This window comes from Haliotis cracherodii, unplaced genomic scaffold, assembly GCF_022045235.1.
Source record: "Haliotis cracherodii isolate W230 unplaced genomic scaffold, xgHalCrac1.p SCAF_4, whole genome shotgun sequence".
In the NCBI taxonomy this organism is placed as follows: domain Eukaryota; kingdom Metazoa; phylum Mollusca; class Gastropoda; order Lepetellida; family Haliotidae; genus Haliotis; species Haliotis cracherodii.
In genome coordinates this window covers 41290217-41299707 of record NW_027266297.1, presented here as the reverse complement: position 1 = coordinate 41299707, position 9491 = coordinate 41290217, and the positions used below count along the sequence as shown (strand labels likewise).

At 37.9% G+C, this 9491-nt stretch overlaps 1 protein-coding gene across 1 annotated transcript in view; it reads right to left on the bottom strand.

Moving 5' to 3' along the window:
* Positions 1-651: 651 nt before the first annotated feature.
* Positions 652-9491, bottom strand: part of LOC139480090 (general transcription factor 3C polypeptide 3-like) — a 66290-nt gene continuing 57450 nt past the window's right edge. Inside the window, exon 26 of the mRNA XM_071263102.1 lies at positions 652-2857. The gene's annotated coding sequence lies outside the window, so the exon portion shown is untranslated. The remainder of the gene's footprint in view (positions 2858-9491) is intronic.

Here is a 9491-nt window from a genome sequence, read left to right as displayed (position 1 = left end):
CGGGATTGGGTGGTCAGGTTCACCAACTTGGTTGATGTTGGTATCCAAATTGAGTAGATCAATGCTCATGTCAATCACTGGACTGTCTGGTCGAGGTTTGATTATTTACAGAGTGCTGACATATAGCTGGAATATTGCTGAGTGCAGCATTAAACAACAAACAAACAAAACTGATGCCCCCTGAGCACCCAGTTCATTATCGAACCCAGGATCCCTGAAGACTGAACCATGTCTTGAAATGTTTTTGGGTTTCATTCACATTCACAACAGAATCTTTTGATATATGACCAATATGAGTGGAACACTGTCAAAAGCCATTGATCCACTCACTCCCTGCCCAGTCATAAGTTATGAATGTATTGATACACAACATGTATGGATTTCAAAATTTTTAGTTGTATGTATAATGTTTCTTGGCTTCATTTCCCACATCTCTGCTTGGAATGCATCATTCACCTGATGAAGGGGCCAAAAGTATCCCCAAGGGTATAAAGAATCACTTTTTCTTCCCGAGGCAAAAGCATCCACTAGCCTTTTTAACCAAGTCTTGTTTCCCCCCTTGCCACATCAAGCCCACTTTCCTTTGCTCAATATGATTGGACAATCACACAAATCGATAGTCCAATCAGAGAATGTTTCACATCAACATCCAAGACTGGTACGTCTATGAAAGTGATCTGCTGCTGCCTGTCTTTGTTGACACAAATGTCTTTTTCATCTGTTAAACCCTCAACGATTGCCAAGGTTTTTGTGTCAGGAATGAAATCATCAATGTTTTCGTTATCTGATTGACTAGGTCGTCACTATCTTTGTGAAGCTATACGAGATAAGAACAGCGATCTGACTGGATATCTTTCATTAAAAGGGGCACAACTCATGATCTAAGCGAGGTGGCGCCAGGGTCGACCCAAGAAATGTGGGTAGAAACTAGGCTTTCATATGAGCTAGTGGACACGCTTGCCTTGGGAAGATGATAAAGAATATGTCAAGGCTTTGATAAGCATTTAGAAGTTGGAAGAACATGAATACATGACACTATTTAATGGATGACTTCTTTTATTACCTACCCATTATGTACTCCACTGTGCTTTAATCATGCCATCAATCGCAAACATCTCAATTACCTCATTGTTAGCGTTACCACAGTGTCAGCCCCATCACCACACCTTCATTGTACTTAACTGGCTTCTCTCCCGTTGTCAATATAATGACGAAGCCAATGAGTTATCTTTATACATTAATCCTACCTTGTGCAAACATATCTTATATTTACTGATATATTTTAACCCTATATAACTCAGTATTCTCCTGATGAAGGGACAAGAAGTAGTTCTGATTGTTTTTGCAATAAAAGTTTCCATATTGAAAGTGTCATGTATTCAAAAATACATAAGTTGAAATCCATACATCTGCCAACTTCTAAATGTCAACCATGATGAATTATTGAAACACTCTTCCTTTTGGCTTATACAAGAAGACGCCAGACATAATTAAATATGTATATTGAGACAATGACACAGGATCTATAGACATACACACATACACCACATCTGTACATGTTAACACTTGAGCACTGTAGTTTCATTTTAACATGAAAACTGCACACCAAAACATTCTGGATACAAACGGTTTCCAAAAGAGTTAAAAAGTTCAGATGAAACATCCCTCAGGTCTAAATAAACTAATTACCGTATTCGACATAATAAGCGTCCAGGGTGCTCTCAAAATAAGAAATAGTGGGCTCTTATAAGAATATTATTTAGGTGAAAAAATAACAGTTGAAAGATCGTAAATTTCATGGTTTATGCTGACAGCCTGAAATGTTTATATACGACATATATTTTTCCAGAATTTAATTGCTAGTAGTATTTTAATGTAAGGTGAGATAAAGTTCCTTGTGAATTTGGGGAAATTATAGTAATGAAGGAACTGACATGGTAGCATTTCATTTTACCAACATTCTGCTGATACAAAACATAATTATACAAAACATGTATTATAATTATTAAATGCTTAAACTGGGGTTTCACGTCTGTTGAGAAGTCTCTCTGCTTCTGGATGCTCAGATCCTTCCAAGTCGGTCCCGTTTGGCCTCTGAGGACTCAAATTCAAGGACAGATTGTTATTCCTGAGCATTTCATTCATCTTCAGCCTGTTCTGAAACCTGGGTGAGTGAAACTTGTCCCGAGAAACATACTCATGGTAATATTCTCGTAAATTGGCTTCCTCTTTTTCACGCCGAATATACTTGATCATTAGCACCACAATGCTGAAAGCATAAAAACTCAGCACAATTATGATGTAGAGGAGTGCGTCTATGGATCCCTTGCCCTTGAGTACCGGATCTGATTGGTTCAAAGGAGCAGACGTCAGCCCCTGTTCTACTAATTCCATTGTTGATTGGTTGAGAAACACAGGTCTGAGGGTATGGTTTAGTAAGCTTGATTTTGATAGATCAGTTAGTGTCAGATCTGGACTTGGTAGTTTCATGATGAATTTATTCCCACACACAATCTGGTGAAAGTTTGCAAGCCACAGATTCCATGAGAAACTACAATGTAGAGAGTTAGGTGCTTCTGAAACTGGTCCATGTTTGAATAACAATTTTCTGGATCCAGATAATATCAGTTCACTTGCTCCATTCCTGTTCACAACACTACTATGAAACTACAGATATCGTCTTGCATGTAATCAATCTCTTTCATCTTTTGACTGAAGCCATGTTCCTGTACAGTAGCTGGACAGTGTAGAGCTGATCTTGGCTGTTTGACTCCGTGAAACTCAAGGGACATTATTAACTTTCCTCCTGATGCACGACAGCCATCACTCAAGGAATGTCAGCATTGTCATGTCATGCCTGAAACACAAAATATAACATAAGTATTGTAAATGATTAAAAAAAACAAGGAAACCTTAATGATTCAAAAGTGTATCATATCCATAGACAATTAATGTAAACAGATGCCTTGACAACTTTGTTTCGATAAAATGTCTCCCACTTCACATGTCGCATCACATGATGGGGATGAATATCTAATAATAATTTATAGTAGCCTTAATAATTTATTTTACTTTCTGAAAAATAAGCTAGACATGTAGAAAAGAAAATACAATCTGGCACTACATACCATATGTACAAAACTATCAGACAAATAATTCAATATTTGGATAATATCTTCAGTATTATAACGCACCAAGAACATTCCCACCAGCTGCTAATTGTGTAATCAATAAAGTTTAAATCTGATATGATCCGCGTGGGCAGGAGTGTCTGTATGTGGAGATATAATGGGCAGCATGACGGGCAGCATGACAATCTTCATTACCTAAGTGGATGGGAGCAGACTAGACTTCTGACAAACCTGTCTGACTTGGGCTGTTCATTTGGTGCAAGTCAAGCACATTGTTTTCAACCTGAGCTGACACCAGAATCTTGGCAACATTACAATATTTTTCAATACAGTATTTTTTACCATGATCATGTCCTATGGGTTAAAATCTAAAAAGATACACAGTAAACCACTTTGGGACCATTTAAATATATTCTTGGTTGGGGGAGGCTGGGACGTTTTTGATTTACATTTTAAACTAATCGATGAAATACTCAAATCATTTGTTTGGCACTTCCTTACACAGAACAAAATTTATTTTGTGAAGCAGTGACTGAAAAATCCTCCTGACTCTACCCGGTATATCACATCTTGTGGTAAATAATGGGGGCTCGACCCGGCAGGCCAGTGATGAACCAGGAGCAACAGTCCAGTCTAGCATTGTGACCTTCTTGTTGTTCATGAAAAATGTTACTTCAGCAAGTTCAACTAATGCTATTTGTAATCCCCTAGACAGAATCCGTCAAAGTTTACTCATTCCTTAGCCTCTGACAATTGAATAAAAACAATATATGAAGCGTCATCTTTCAGACTATTGTTTAACCATTTCGTCATGAATGTGCAGCTTCTAAATGGTCTGTAAGAAGAAATGCAGGTTAATACCAAAAGGTTCCAGGTTAGAATTGGTACCCAGAAACCTATGCTCACTGCTAATAATAGCAATCACTGAAAAGCCTGGTCCAGGCCACGATCATATTGCTCAGTGTGTTGATAAATAACAAACTTGCTGTATGTGTGATGTAGATCTCGTATGGTCTAACTGTGAGTGACCAGTTGTGCCAATTTAGACTAGGATACCCATCCTGTTTATTGATGCACTCCTGGGAAACATATTCATTCAAATTATTAAGAGATTGGAAGTTTCACAAAAGTAGGAAATGTTCAGAAATTACATCCAGTGAATGTTTGTTGTTTAATGCCACACTCAGTTATATTCCCGCTATATGACATCGGTCATTAAATAATAGAATCTCGACCAGACAATCCAGTGATTAATATCATGAGCACTGATCTACGCAATTGGGATACTATGATATGCATCAACCTAGTCAATGAGCTGGACTAAATTATCCCGTTAGTTGCCTCTTACGACAAGCATAGTCGCCTTTCACGGCAAGCATGGGTTGCTGAAGACCTATTCTTTCCCGGATCTTCACGGGTCACATCCAGTGAATGAGTTTGTCTGAATATTACAGTTACATCACTGTTCCAGCTTATTATGGCTGGAGTGAATGAGTGAGGGAATTGAATGCTGTCTTTAAACAGTATTTCAGTTATACCATAGCATGTCAGCATATCATGTACCTCTACCATTAAGACCATCCCACCATTTACACATGAAAACAGTGGCTTTGTGATTAATTTGTTACATATTAACATATCATAACATTACATATCAACACTTAACAAAAGCAGACAATCAATGGAAGGGAGATAACTCTATTGTTACTGACCATAACTCGTATCTTAATTGTTTTCTTTAAAGTTCTTAAAAGATTTCAACCAGATGTTTTTCAAACTGTGAAAAGATGTTGTGATTAATAAGAAAAGTACAAGGCATCCACTTTCAAGGCAGAATCTATATTCAAGGCCTCTCAAACCTGTATGATCCATATAAAAAAATCCCTCTAAAGTAGCTTTAAAGTGTGGTCTCCCTCCATGCAGTATATATCTCATTATCAGAGGTAGCTTGAAATGTTTCACTGTCAGATTGGGTTTGAACCCATGATTCATACTACCAGCTCCACAGCCATATTTGTGGGTTGACCAAAGCGAAAAGTGGATACTATATATATTTAGAAAGCACTATTTATTTTTCTCTTCCAAATTTGTGTATTCAATAGTTTAAGCTACACAACGATAAATGTAAAGACAAGCCTAGCTTCCATGCCAACATATAAAGATTGGTGCTTAGAAAATTGACAAAGGTTGGTGCTTATTAAAACTATCCACAAGTTATATTTGTTTTCAGAGATCAAGCAGTAGAGAAATTTGTTCAAACGTCGATGAAAGTTTGTTTCTTTCTTTGCTGTTTAACCCTTAGACTTTAACGACTCACTCAGCAACATTCCATCCATATGACGGTGGTCTGTAAATCATTAAGTCTGGACCAGACAATCCAGTGACTGACATCATGAGCATCCATCTACTAGCTTGGATCAGTCACAATATAAATAGAAATAAATTCATACAGCTCTATTTTTTTCTTTGTATTTGGCATGAGTTTGTCTATGTCTGTCAGTTTATTATTATGATTATTATTATTATTATTTTTATTTACTTCTGAGAAACTCAGAAGGCTTTCAGAAAGTTATCTTAGTAAGAGTTTTGCAGCACCCACATCAACAGAATTTGATAAATCATTAGGGTAAAAACTTAACTGTTTCTAAATTTGCCTACCGGTACTATTTGGTATTGTGTACATTAATCTACGTGTCAATATACAATGATATACAATTAACCAAGTCACCAGGCCACCCAAACCATTTAGTTGCCTCTTACAACCAGTAAAGGTTGATGGAGACCTATTTTAACAGGGCAATCAAACATGGAGCAATCAGACAAAAAATTTAGTTATACTATTTTTATTTTATACAACTCAAACTCAAAAGAAGTTAAATAACATTCAATTCTTTCATAATATATTATATATATCATATATTCTTTCATAGAGCAATTGCATTAACGCACAGCACCCATTACAGATCCTACCCATCTAAACAGCATCCAACCTGAATCGAATCTTTGACCACTCCAGACTGTCAGTCATAATCCAACCTGAATCAAATCTTTGACCACTCCAGACTGTCAGTCATAATCCAACCTGAATCGAATCTTTGACCACTCCAGACTGTCAGTCATAATCCAACCTGAATCGAATCTTTGACCACTCCAGACTGTCAGTCATAATCCAACCTGAATCGAATCTTTGACCACTCCAGACTGTCACTCATAATCCAACTTGAATCGAATCTTTGACCACTCCAGACTGTCACTCATAATCCAACCTGAATCGAACCCTTGACCACTCCAGACTGTCAGTCATAATCCAACCTGAATCGAATCTTTGACCACTCCAGACTGTCAGTCATAATCCAACCTGAATCGAATCTTTGACCACTCCAGACTGTCAGTCATAATCCAACCTGAATCAAATCTTTGACCACTCCAGACTGTCAGTCATAGTCCAACCTGAATCGAATCTTTGACCACTCCAGACTGTCAGTCATAATCCAACCTGAATTGAATCTTTGACCACTCCAGACTGTCAGTCATAATCCAACCTGAATCAAATCTTTGACCACTCCAGACTGTCAGTCATAATCAAACCTGAATCAAATTTTTGACCACTCCAGACTGTCAGTCATAGTCCAACCTGAATCAAATCTTTGACCACTCCAGACTGTCAGTCATAATCCAACCTAAATCGAAACCTTGACCGCTCCAGACTGTCACTCATAATCCAACCTAAATCGAAACCTTGACCACTCCAGACTGTCACTCATAATCCAACCTGAATCGAACCCTTGACCGCTCCAGACTGTCACTCATAATCCAACCTAAATCGAAACCTTGACCACTCCAGACTGTCACTCATAATCCAACCTGAATCGAACCCTTGACCGCTCCAGGCTGTCACTCATAATCCAATCAGTGAAAAAGCTGGACAAGAGCAGACAACCACAATAAACTGCATCAGTACACACACAACTATCAGGTACGTGTTGTGCTGTCCTTCAATCTCACACCATCTCTGCTGGTATGTTCAGACACAGCAAATACCTACAGCAACAGCTGGAACATTTCTCTTCTTTCATCTGTTCTCCCCCCAGCAGATACTCTCATTCAAATATTCCCCCCACCGCCAATCTGGGACAATCTAATTCAAAACAAAACACCACACCCCATCCCCCAGCAGGAAGGGTGTTCACATGAGGCATACAACAGCTGTCTGGAAAACATCAGATGGAGATACAGATAAGATAACCTGGATTAGCCTCAAGTGAGATACTCTGATGGATGGATTGATTTGATGAAAGTGAATACTTTTCTAAAAACAATCTTTAGTTTCAGAAATTGGTAAATGACACATGTATGTCGATCAACATAATAATAATTGCAACTTTATGTAATTCAAGACACTCTCACCAATAACCCAAACCACCAATATTCCAGCTATCTGATAGCAGCCTGTAAATAATTGAGTCTAGACCAGACAAACCAGTGATTGATATTATGAGCAACGATTTGTACAATAAGTGTACAGAGACAATCAACCTAGATACATTGAATTTCGGACCAATTATTTTGTAAACCAACTTATCAAAGACATTTTGTTTCTTCTTAACACCACACTCAGCAATATTCCGGCTATATAGTGCCACATTACAGCGGCCTAGAACCAATATCAGGGCAAACTAGGATTTGGACCCACAATCATAGGTTTCTGGCACCCTAATAGAGGCAACTCTGGAGAGCAAATCATGGTGCTTTAGATGACTTGGCCACCATGCCTAGAAAAAACCTGAATCTTCTATTAGTCATCATTCAAATGAAGTTCAGCAAACCTTCAACTTTCTTGGTCATGCTTCTGACAAGGACATTGTGACCTTTTTTGTGTGCTCAATTTCAAAACAAAACAAAACAAAACAAAACCCAATGTTTTTGAGAGTTAAATACAATAATCTCATCAAAGATCCAGGCTCTCCCAAAATCCAGTTTCAGAGTAGTCCAAAGTTTACAGACCTACACTAACCTGCTATAAGTACACTTAAACCACTGGCCCTGCAGGCTGAAGGACAGGAAGCTACATATTGTTCCACCTCACCAAGCAATCACTGCATCAAATTCAAACACCAAAATGTCAATTCCCTACGGGCAGTTCAGAGATATAGGCCTACCACTTAAAGCAATGATTGACTAGTCAATCATGATATTCCAATTCACTTACCTCACACTTAAATTCAATGGAAATGTATTTTTTAAACCCAATCACAAATTTGTCCATAAGGGGCAGGCCATTTGATATTTGCAGGGGTGGGGGTTAAAAAGAATAATCTGTTAAATGTTAAATGCTAATCTTTAAAATGCTAGAAAAAAATAAGTTGTCCACAGCTTTTACACCAAAAAACAAATCATTCACTAGACAGGCTGGATAAATACTTCACTAATTTGTTGTGAGTTAACAAAATATTTGGCTCCTCCATACAGTGAAAACATTGTATGTTATGAAGCGCTGATTGACAAAAATATTCTGCCACATATAAAAATCACATCCCCTTTAGAATATGAATGATCGGCCCCTAACCACACCTAAAAGATATCTAAAGTCCTGGAAGCGTGCACAATCGGATCCCACAACAACTCTGTCATTACAGTCACCGGCCCATCAAGCCAAACATTTGATCAGGCAAATTAACATTGACGGGATCAATACAAAACAAATTACCTGTTTAAACCAAACTGGTGCTATCAGATATCCATGGCCTGCATCTCTTCAACACTAGCTACAACATATCCACGCCCGAGCGTCACTTGCAAACTGATCAATAAACCAATAGCCTCCAATACCCTCCTGTATTCATTGGCTGGAGTCAGGGCCACCTCTACTGAGGACACCAACAGAATTAGAAGCTAACCCTACCTGCTCACTGATGTCTTTGATAGGCATTTAGAAGTTCGAAGAACATGAATACATGACACTCTTTGTTATAGATAACAACTTTTATTGAGACCCAAGAAGTAGCTCTGAAATGTCACGAAGAATAAAAGAAGTTGTTATCCATAAAAAGGTGCCCTGAATCCTGTTACCTTATATGTATTGCCACAAAAAATTAATTTTTAGATTTTCATCAAAACGTTTCATAAGTGTAAGGCAGAGCAACTTATATTCAACAACAACTATTTTAAAAATCAGTGCGGATGTATTAAGTCACTAGTTTGCCTGGTCCAGACAAGATTTTTACAGACTGCTGGTTGATATTCTTGACTTTTAATGCAAGCGTTTGTGAGTCTCAGAAAATATCACGACATCTTAAGAAACAATTGCCAGACCAGCGACTATAAACACCAAACTCAATAACTTCCTAAAATATAACCTTT